A 12099-nucleotide genomic window follows, 5' to 3' on the forward strand; every position below is an offset into this window, starting at 1 on the left:
TGACTGTCTAGTCTGTTCTTAAAAATCTCCAGTGATGGAGCGCCCACGATTTCTGGTGGCCAGCTGTTCCTCTGGTTGATTGTCCTCACTGTCAGGAAGTTTCTCCTTAATTCCAGGTTGCTTCTCTCTTTGGTCAGTTTCCATCCATTGTTTCTCGTCCTTCTCTCTGGTGCTTTGGTGAACAACCTGCCCCCCTCTGCTTCCAGCTGTATTCTATTCATATTGAAGAAGGATCCATCTTTAAAAAGAATTCTTATTTAAAAGGCGCATTAAAATGGTCAGGATCTTGAATACCCAAGAACTTAGGATCAGTGTTGAGCTGTAAGAAGCTAGAACTTAAGGATCTTATTTTTTAGAAAATAAGTTGTAGCCTGACCTGGAAGTTTTAATCCTTCTCCCAGGTTAGTGATAAGAATGGAAATTTGCCCTGGAGTCAGCTCCACGTTCTAATGAATGGAATTAGCTCGCGATGACTTACGATGGCTTATAATGGCTTAGGATGCAAAGGCCATCAAGTATTGCTCGGAAGACTTGCTGTCCCTCAAGCAAATCAGTCACGTGTGTCATCGCTTCTCCACAAGTCAACTGAAGGATGCAGCTTCAAGATAAATGTGTTGACTATAAGCCGGTTGAGTTCATCCATCACAATCAGCCCTCATGCGCTGCGTTCATTTTTAGCTTCAGTCTAGTTTGAGGCCGATCAAGCACTGTTAACGGATAAACTATGGTTTAGGGCTTAGAGCCGCATTAGTTTGTGTCCCTGGGGGGATGCTGGAGATTGAAAAGCGATGTGAAGTCAGTGGGTCTATGCCAAGAACACAGTTGGGGGCTTAAGAAGGTTGGTCTTTGGTCTTCTTGACCTTTGAAGTGGAGATCAAAGGTTTATGTTCGTTTCTTAAACTCAGCCACATCTAGGCTACGTGTACACCATAACTGTGAGTCTGCCTCCCAAGCACAGGTAGTCCTTGACGTACAGAAGTTCATTTAGCAACCGTTCAAAGTTACGACGGCACTGGGAAAAAAGTGATTTAGGACCGTATTTCACAGCTAATGAGCCTTGCAGCAACTTCAGGGAGACGTGATTTACTTTCTGATGCTTGACAACTGACTCGCATTTATGACGGTCGCAGTATCCTGGGGTGGTGGTGTCACGTGATCCCCCTTTTGTGACCTTCTGACCGGCAAAGTCGACGGGAAAACCAGAGTCACTTCACCAGCATGTTACTAATTCCAACAACTGAAGTGATTCACTTAACAGCGGTGGCCAGAAAAGTTGTAACATGGGGCAGAGTTCACTTGGCGACAGAACTCTTGGGCACAACTGCGGCTGTAAGTTGAGAACTACCTAGAGTGGGTTATCCCAGGAAGTTAGAACAAAAGAAAGAAGTTGCTCTTGACTTCGCATGTTGTACACTTTGAAACAATTCTGGCTTGTTCAATAAACCATAGTTGAAGTAAACCATGTTTTAGCACGGCACACACCCCCAGCTGATGACTTCTGATGGAATAGGTTGAAAACTGATGCGGACCAGAAATAAGGTAGTTAATTCCCCTTTTTCTTGGACAGACCCTGTATGTGGATCTAACATTTTAATTTTTTATCTCCCGCCGGTTGACGAGTTCCAGGAAGAAATTCTTTGGCATATCTCAGGAAGCTAAATAACTCCTCTCATATTGTTTTGGCCCTGACATTTAGCCTCCTGTTTGTTTGTTGTTTGTTTTTCTCCAACGCATAACAAAAAAAATATCTAGAGAGAAGATCAGTAAAATAATTTGGTTCGGAGAAATTTTTCAATCCCGTCCTCCCTCTTTTCAAGAGACGGGCTTGTTTCTCTAACAGGCTGAATAGGAAACACTTCAACCTAATTGCTTTTAATGGCAAGTTGGATGATAAAATTAAGTTCTCCTGCGGCAATCCATTTTTGAGGTTTTTCCAACTCTGGTTTCTTCCTAAGAGGAACTTGAGAAGCTGTGGCAGGTTTTTTTTCCCCCCTCTTTCCAACAGGGACTCTGTTAAAATGAAATTTGCAGTCAACGGAAAATTCCCAATAAATGAACTAGTGTTTGGGGTTGTTGTTGTTTTTCTTGACTTTTCATAAGGATTCCTAAATGCTATGGTGGGTAGCGAGGATTGGGCTAGTTGCTAAAGGAGGCATGGGCAACCTCTGAGTAAGCAGTGCTCAAGCGTGAAAGGGGCAGACCCAAGAGATGGCAGGGAGATTTTTCGAGGGAAATGTTTAAACCAAGATTGAATGCTTGTCTATTTGGGATTTTGTTACTGGAAATCGGTATAGCCTAGAAACTAGGAGTCTGTGAGTTCTAGTCCCACTTTAGGCATGAAAGCTGGCTTGGTGACTTTGAGCCAATCACCAAGAGACAGGGAGTTCTAGTCCCGCCTTAGGCATGAAAGCCAACTGGGTGGCCTTGAGTCAGTTGCTCTCTCTCTCAGCCCAGCCCACCTCACAGGGTTGTTGTTGTTGTTGTTGTTGTTGTGGGGAAAATAGGAGGAAGAAGCTGTATTAGATATGTTTCCCCTCTTGAGTTATTTGTAAACATAATAAAGGCAAAGTACAAATTAAAAAAGGAAGGAAGGAAGGAAGGAAGGAAGGAAGGAAGGAAGGAAGGAAGGAAGGAAGGAAGGGAGGGAGGAAGGAAGGAAGGGAATAGGGAGGAAAGGAAGGAAAGGAAGGAAGGAAGAGGGAAAATAGGAGGGAGGGAGGGAGGGAGGGAAGGAAAGAAGGAAGGAAGGAAGGAAGGAAGGAAGGAAGGAAGGAAGGAAGGGGGAGAATAGGAGGGAGGGAGGGAAGCAAGCAAAGCTATTAAATTGCGGTTTCAAACATCCGAAGGTCTCCATATGCTAAAGTTGCAACTTGTGTGAGAGAATAAAAGAAACAGAAATTAAAATTCCCATTTCAATATGTCAAGGACTGTTCAGCCGGTTACAGGGATGTTCTCTGCATCGTCTTCTCCCCTGATTCTCTCTCCCCCCCCCTCCGCCATTGGAACACCGGTGTTTAAATTCCCACTTAGCTTGGTAAGGTCCCTCGCAGACCTTTGCCTGGCTTCGACTCAACTTCAAAGGCCCAAAGATAAACTTCTCCCGTCTAAGAACACAACATCCCCGCTGACGGAGACCCAGGTGACCATCCAGCTAATCTTCCCTTGTCCCATTTTAGCACCGGCTTTTCACAAATAACTATTGATCGGTCACTTGCGAGTCACAAATCCTTCCTTAATTCTCCGAGGAGGAGGAGAAGCACCGGGAGGATAGAGAAGAATAGTTGATCTCACCGGCAATACGATCCCCTTTGGAGGCTGCGGGCATTTTTCTTTCTTCCCCGGGACAATCAAATCCATCCCTTCTTCATTCTTCTTCCTCAATCTTCTGCTTTTGTCAGTCTAATTATTATTATTGCAATACAAGGAGTGGAGCAGCATCAATCTATCTGGAAGGAGGAAGGGGGGGAAAGAAAAGCTAATCTGTTTTGTCTCTCAGTTGTTCTCTGTACAGCTAGTCTTCGACTTCAAAACCATTTGTTTAGTGACTGTTGCAGAATCCCCACAGTCGCGCGATCAGAAATTCAACTGGCATGTGTATGTGATGCTTGCAGTGTCCTGAGCTCATGTGATTCCCTTTTTGCAACGTCCTGACAAGCAAAGAAGAAGAACGGCTGCGGGATTTGGGTCTGGCTAGTCTAAAGAAAGGAAGGAATAGGGGAGACAGGATAGCAGCGTTCCAGTATTTGAAGGGCTGCCACAAGGCAGAGGGAGCCAGGTTGTTCACCAAAGCACCAGACGGAAGGACGAGAAACAATGGTTGGAAGCTGATCAAAGAGAGAAGCAACCTGGAATTAAGGAGACACTTCCCGACAGTGAGGACATTCAACCAATGGAACAGCTTGCCTCCAGAAATCGTGGGCGCTCCATCACTGGAGGTTTTTAAGAAGAGACAAGACATTCATCTGGCTGTGATGGTATAGGTTCTCCTGCTTGAGCAAGGGGCTAAACTAGAAGACCCCAGGGTCCCTTCCAGATTCCATTCCATTCCATTCCATTCCATTCCATTCCATTCCATTCCATTCCATTCCATTCCATTCCATTCTATTCTATTCTATTCTATTCTATTCTATTCTATTCTATTCTATTCTATTCTATTCTATTCTATTCTATTCTATTCTATTCTATTCTATTCTATTCTATATTCTATATTCTATTCTGCATTCTGTTCTATTCTGTATTTCTATTCTACTCTACTCTACTCTACTCTACTCTACTCTACTCTACTCTACTCTACTCTACCCTACCCTACCCTGTCCTGTCCTGTCCTGTCCTGTCCTGTCCTGTCCTGTCCTGTCCTATCCTATCACATCCCATATTCTATTCTATTCTATTCTATTCTATTCTATTCTATTCTATTCTATTCTATTCTATTCTATTCTATTCTATTCTATTCTATTCTATATTCTATATTCTATATTCTATATTCTATTCTGCATTCTGTTCTATTCTGTATTTCTATTCTACTCTACTCTACTCTACTCTACTCTACTCTACTCTACTCTACTCTACCCTACCCTACCCTACCCTACCCTACCCTGTCCTGTCTTGTCCTGTCCTGTCCTGTCCTGTCCTATCCTATCACATCCCATATTCTATTCTATTCTATTCTATTCTATTCTATTCTATTCTATTCTATTCTATTCTATTCTATTCTATTCTATGCTATTCTATTCTATTCTATTCTATATTCTATTCTATTCTCCATGGGGAAGCCAGACCCGCTGAACAACTGTGTTGCTAACTTCTGAACGGTAGCAATTCATTTAATAACTGGCAAGAAAGGCCGTAAAAGGGAGGTGAAACCCGCTTCACAACTGCCTTGCTTAGTGGCAGAAATTTCGGGCTCCATCATGCTGAGTGCTACCTGTAGCTGGATTCGCTGAACAACCGTGCAATTCCCTTAACAACCATGGTTAAAAAAAAACAAGACTGTAAAATGGGGTCCAATCATGCGATGACTCTTTTAACGATTGCACCATCTAGTCACCCAAAACTCCCGTCCCAATTGTGGTCGTTAAACTGAGGACTCCCTGTAACGTTGAGTGAGCAGCAAGGAAGATTTCAAGTGCCAATTGGGCTGCTATAAATTTCGCATAGACCAGGAGGGCGTAGAATAGATGTGCCATCTGGATTGGCTCGCCAGCTGCGTTTCTCCCATCCTTTTAGCCTTTGAGCGGAAAACTACACACCTGTGAAAAAACATACATGCACATAACACAATAAATACAGGCACCCACAACTCCAGGAGGGAAGCTGTTCCACTGATTAATCATTTTCACTGCCAGGAAATTTATCCTTATTTCTAGGTTGGGTCTCCCTTTGATGAGCGTCCATCCATTTTGCTTTTTTCAGTCTCCATGTAGGATCAAGTTGGTCACATCTCTGCTGCAGTTTGGGTCAGTTATGAACTTTAGGGTGGTTGTCCTCGGTGAGATCCTTTGGATGCCATATACAGGACATAAAGAAGAGAAGGTCAAAGAGCACAAAGTAGACCTAGAAGAATATGGAGAAAGAAGGAGGAGGAGGAGGAGGGGGAGAAGGAGAAGGAGAAGAAAGAAGGAGAAAGAAGAAAGAAGCAGAAGCAGCAGAAGCAGAAGAAGAAGTAGAAGAAGAAGCAGAAGCAGAAGGAGAAACAGAAGAAGGAGGAGAAGGAGAAGAAGAAGGAGGAGGAGGAGGAGAAGAAGAAGAAGAAGAAGAGGAGGAGGAGGAGGAGGAGGAGGAGGAGGAGGAGGAGGAGAAGAAGAAGAAGAAGAAGAAGAAGAAGAAGAAGAAGAAGAAGAAGAAGAAGAAGAAGAAGAAGAAGAAGAAGAAGAAGAAGAAGAGGAGGAGGAGGAGGAGGAGGAGGAGGAGGAGGAGGAGGAGGAGGAGGAGTTGTTCTGGGTTGGAAGAAATGTGTCCTTTAGAGACTTCCTAATGGCAATCTTGGTTCAAGGACAGACTCACAAGCATTATATTAGCCAACAGTCACAGTCAAAAATGTGCAAAGCTCCTGCTTGATTGGTTTCTGTTACCTCTACAAGAAGTATAGATGCAAAATGCTGCCTGAGCCGGGACATTTATTAACAATTTACTGCTCATTTTGTTCTGAACGATGTTTAGAGAGAGGTGATGAGTCTGGCCTAATGAAGTGATAAACAGCTGGTGAAGTTGAGCTGGTGAAGCATCAAAGGTTTTTAATACCTGCAGAAGGTTACTGCCAACATCTATCAATTCACATCTGGCACCCACTGGCAGTTGCGCTTAATTAAGAGAAGGATCTTTGTGAGATAATTACTCCTGTGCAATCTTGCCCTTTCTCCAAAGGGCTTTCATCAGCAAACAGTCACATCCTGTCCTTGGTGTTCACAATAGCCTTAGGAAATAATAATTGTCCCAATGCAGCTGTGTAAATCTTGGGAACACAGCAGGATTGTAATTGGAATCAAGAGAGCTACAAGCTAGGAGCCCACCTGGCCGATCTCGGAAAACTAAGCCAGGTTTGATCTCCTAGAGATAGCAAGTTATTCTAAGAAGAAGAAAAATAATAATTCTGGAGATCACTTTCGGAGTGTAAAGCTCATTTTTCAAGGTCACTTGTCCAGCTGGTTTGAAGCAGGTATCTATTCATCTGGCCCAAAGCCTTTGTCTACTCATGTCAGAACGGTGGTGACTTTCGATGAACTCCTGGTGATGTTCCTTCCAACCTTCTAATCGTCCTGCCAATCAATTTTATTAGCTGGAATTTGGAAAGAGACGCGGCTCATGAATCACTCTTCCTCCAGGCTATTCATAACTTGAAAATGTTTCCACCATCTTCTTGCCATCTTTCTGCCTTTCCACAAATCAATCTTGTTCACGTTCTACCTCTCTTAAACAAAGGCGGCATCGGGTTGTATAAATGAACTAAGATAGCTCAGTGCCATGGGCTGGTACCTCTTGAGCTATTCTCGACAAACAAAACATTGTGCAGAGATCGAGGAGGAGAAGATTTTGGAAGAAAGACAATTCTGGTCCTGATATTGGAGAGGCTAGCTGGAAAATAGAAGCAGTTGAGAACATCAAGGTGTGTGGGGGGGATAGAGATAGAGGCTGCTTTTCCCCCAGGCTGATGCTTATAGCCTACTTGTCAAGGTAGCATAATAGAACTTCTACTTCTATGCTGAAGAAAACAATTCAAAGGCAATTGATTCTGATACTGTTGAGTTCTGGAACAATCCATATTTTTGTTCTGAAAGAACCAAGGAGAAGGAGAATTTTATTTTATTTTTTATTTTTATTTTAATTCCATTTATATCCCGCCCTTCTCCGAAGACTCAGGGCGGCTTACAAGCTTAGCAGTAGCCTTCATTCTATGTATATGCCTGCTTATTAGGGCTTTCACACACACACCAAGCGGCATTATTACAAAGTCAGCTTAATTGCCCCCAACAATCTGGGTCCTCATTTTACCTACCTCGGAAGGATGGAAGGCTGAGTCAACCTTGAGCCTGGTGGGATGTGAACCTGCACTCATTGCAGGCAGCTGGTGTTACTTAAGGAGGCATTAGCCCACTGCTCCGCCAAGGCTCTTTTGAGGCATATACCCAAGATATGGGAAGTTGTTGAACATTGCCCTATGGAGGGAGGAGGAGGAGGAGGAAGAGGAGGATGATTTGGTGGAGATGATGTGTCTTTTGAGAGTACCACCATCACACACTTCATTTCCCATCTAAGACGGCTTTTACTCTCCAGGACTAAGCCCAATTGTGAGTCCTCCAGAAGCTTTAGAATCACAATGGTCTTACTCTCATTGAGCTCTTCTGCTGACTGGGCAACCAGATGAAATATTTCAGTCAGAAAGAGAAAATAAAAATGGTACAGCAGGAGAAACTGGTTCTCCATTCTGCGGCAATGTTGTCTAATTCCCCATAAATGCATTTGATGTTTGAACAGGTTGAAAAGCAAATTTCTTCTCTCTGCTTTTTTCCCCGGCTGTTAAATTCCTGCTGTGTAAAGTGTTTCCTATTCAAATTACTGCTTGTTTAGGACAATTCAGCCACGGAGTAAAGCGAGCTAATTGGAGCCTGTGGGATTCTTAACACTCTGCTCAGTTTAATTCACTTATAGACAACTACTGAACCACTGTATTGTTTGCCTTTCAGCCCTTCCTCAGAATAACAGAATAACAGAGTTGGAAGGGACCTCGGGGGTCTTCTAGTCTAGCCCCCAGCTCAAGTAGGAGACCCTATACCATTTCAGACAAGTGACTGTCCAGTCTCTTCTTAAAAAATCTCCAGCGATGGAGCACCCACGATTTCTGGAGGCAAGCTGTTCCACTGGTTAATTGTCCTCGCTGTTAGGAAGTTTCTCCTTAATTCCAGGTTGCTTCTCTCTTTGGTCAGTTTCCATCCGTTGTTTCTTGTCCTTCCCTCTGGTGCTTTGGAGAATAACGTGACCCCCCCTCGTCTTTGGGGCAGCCCCACAAATACTGGAAGACTGTTATCATGTCCACGCTAGTCCTTCTTTTCTTTCGACTGGCCATAACCAATTCCTGCAACTGTTCTTCGTATGTTTTACTCTCCAGGCCCTTAATCATGTTAGTTGCTCTTCTCTGCACTTTTTCCAAAGATGCACTGTTGTAGAAAATAAATAAATAAATAAATAAATAAATAAATAAATAAATAGGAAGGAAGGAAGGAAGGAAGGAAGGAAGGAAGGAAAAAGAGAAGAGAAAGGAAGAAGAGAAAGAAAAAGAAAGAAAAAAGGAAGGAAGGAAGGAAGGAAGGAAGGAAGGGAAAAAGAAAAAAGAGAAAAAGAAAAAGAAAGGAAGAAGAAAAAGGAAGAAAAAGGAAGGAAGGAAGGAAAAAAGAGAAAGGAAGGAAGGAAGGAAAGAAGGAAGGAAGGAAGGAAGGAAGGAAGAAAAAGAAAAAAAATGACAAGACTCTATCTTTCTGTTAAATAAAACATCAAATCTCCATTCATTTTAATTACAGCCAACAGGGAACATTATACCAAAGTTCTACTGAACTTTGATCTGGAGAGTCAGTCTGACATTTGATAGATTCTGATGGTTCAGTATTTGGGGACTCCGGCCAGGGAGCCAGTGCAGAGAGTGAGAGATTCCGTTTGAATCATGCTGACTTTCCAAATAGAAATGGAAAAGTGGGACTGAATCGTTAGATCGGATATCTTCAGCTGGTTTGAGAGTGCCTTTGTGCCAAATACGGATTTCTTTTTTCATTGATTCAGAAACCCAAACCGAAGCCACCCAACTCAACCCCTTTGAGCTGAACCAATTTTGTACACTGCTTCTATCAGGGTCTCCTAAGAGAAGCGATTTAGAGCATAGAGCAGTGGATCTCAATCCGTAGTCCGTGGACCGCTGGGTGGGCTGTGATGTCGTCACAGGGGGTGGGGGATCCAGGAAGGCTTGAAGCAATGGTATGATTTAAATCTTGACTTAAGTCTTGGGGAGTCCGTGGCCACAAAAGGTATTTAAACGGGATCCGTGGTGAAGAAATGGTTGAGGACTGCTGGCTGAGCAGGGGGCTGGAGTAGAAGACCTCCAAGGTCCTCCAGTGATGGAGCACCCACACCTTCTGGAGGCAACTTCTGTTCCACTGGTTCATTGTCCTCCCTGTTAGGGAGTTTGTTCTGTACCAGCCTGCTACCGGCCCTGCAGAAAAGGCAGGGACAACCCCTTTACAAACGGCAAGAGGCTGGAATTACGCCTGCCAAATTTATTCACATAAAACAGAGCAAGACAAGACACCAACCATAAAACACGAGCTAAGAAGCAGGAACAATCCAAGCGGTTGCCTTCAGCAAACCAGCCCTCCCACACATTCCCCTTAAATACAGTTCAGGGCGTGGCCTCTCTGTGCCTCCTTCCGAGGTGCCCCATTGCCTTCCTCTGTTTACTCCTGACTGACTGCCTCCTGCGTCGGGCGTCCTTGAACAGGGCCAGCTGTGGGTCATCTTCATCCATGCTGTCAGGCTCACACAGCTGGGTCTGCATCGTGACCAGATGAGAGGGGCCTGGCTGGGGGCTCTCATCAAGCTGTCCAATCCCCTCAGCAAGCTCTTCAACACCCCCCTCCTCCTCCTCTGAGTCGTCCGACCCGACTGCCGAACCCACAGGCTGACCCTGAATCACAACAGAGTTTCTCCTCCATTCCAGGTTACTTCTGTCCTTGCTTAGTTTCCACCCATTGTCCTTTCCAACCCATTCCGTTCTTCTGTTAAAATTGGATTAGGTCGGCTTTCTGAATCAAACCCTATCTCGCGATGGCAAAGTTTGTTTCGGAGATGACGCTGTGTCCTCTTTTCTCCAATAGCTTCAGCTTCACAAAACTTTTTTTCATGTTTTGATCCTCTTTCAAGATAGCGATTCCCGCCCCCCCCCCCCCCCGCACTCCTTGGATTTGGCACAGCGCCGTACCATGGGCAGGCAAACCGAGAAAAAATTGACGTCTTTTCATCATCTATAGAACAATCCATTTTAATTCCATACTGATTTAATTATGCTTTCTGATCTGTCTCTTTCTCTCTCTTTTGCGTTGTGGCTGATTCCTCTCCCACTGTGCAGGAGGGAGAACATCAAGCAGCAATTTTTTTATTTCCTCTTTTATTTTGTCCCCAAGCCATTAAAAAAAACAACAACACAGCCTTGTAACTATTTTAAATCTTCAGACGCAATTGTACGTTCCTTGGCTGCGCTCATGTAACAAAAGGCCACCATCAAAGAAACAGTTGCCCCTTTTGGCTCAGTTAGCTGTGCGAGACCACAAGATACTGAAGTCTAAAATAGAATTCCTCTTTGCTACACTTCTAACAACGGCAAGAACTGGGAAGATGCCTATAAATATAGAAATTGGAACGGATAAAAAGGAGGAGACGGAATTAAGATTGTTTTCCATAAAACAACATCAGAAAAGCCACTGCTAGGTTCAAGGAAAGAGGTTCGTATCTTAATAACTTACATTTCAAGCAAAGGTATGTTTATGCCTCTTTCTCAAAAAATCAGTCGGAATAGGAGCTGGAAGGGGCCTTGGAGGTCTACTAGTCCAGCCCCCTGCTCAAGCAGGAGACCCCATGCCATTTCAGACAAATGGCTGTCCAGTCAATTCTTGCAAACCTCCCCCAGAAATTGTGGGCACTCCATCACTGGAGATTTTTAACAAGAGGCTAGAGAGTCACTTGTCTGAGATGGTGTAGGTTCTCCAGCTTGAGCAGGGGGCTGGACTAGAAGACCTCCAAGGTCCCTTCCAGCTTCTATTCTATTCTATTCTATTCTATTCTATTCTATTCTATTCTATTCTATTCTATTCTATTCTATTCTATTCTATTCTATTCTATTCTATTCTATTCTATTCCATTCTTTGTGTTATTCTATTCTATTCTATTCTATTCTATTCTATTCTATTCTATTCTATTCTATTCTATTCTATTCTATTCTATTCCATTCTTTGTGTTATTCTATTCTATTCTATTCTATTCTATTCTATTCTATTCTATTCTATTCTATTCTATTCCATTCTTTGTGTTATTCTATTCTATTCTATTCTATTCTATTCTATTCTATTCTATTCTATTCTATTCTATTCTATTCTATTCTATTCTATTCTATTCTATTCTATTCTATTCTATTCTATTCTATTGATGGAGCACCCGCAACTTCTGGAGGCAAGTCGTTCCACTGATCGATTGATCTCACTGTCAGGAAATTTCTCCTTAATTCCAGGTTGCTTGCTCTCCTTGATTAGTTTCCATCCATTGCTTCTTTTCCTGCCTTCTGGTGCTTTGGAGAATATCTTGACTCCCTCTTCTTTGGGTAAAGGTAAAGGTAAAGGTTCCCCCGCACATGCGTGCTAGTCGTTTCCGACTCTAGGGGCCGGTGCTCATATCCGTTTCAAAGCCGAAGAGCCAGCGCTTGTCCAAGGACGTCTCCGTGGTCATGTGACCGGCATGACTAGACGCCAAAGGCGCACGGAACGCTGTTACCTTCCCACCGGAGAGGTCCCTATTTTTCTACTTGCCTTTTTACGTGCTTTCGAACTGCTAGGTTGGCAGAAGCTGGGA

Source organism: Vipera ursinii (genome assembly GCF_947247035.1).
Source record: "Vipera ursinii genome assembly, chromosome: 14".
In the NCBI taxonomy this organism is placed as follows: domain Eukaryota; kingdom Metazoa; phylum Chordata; class Lepidosauria; order Squamata; family Viperidae; genus Vipera; species Vipera ursinii.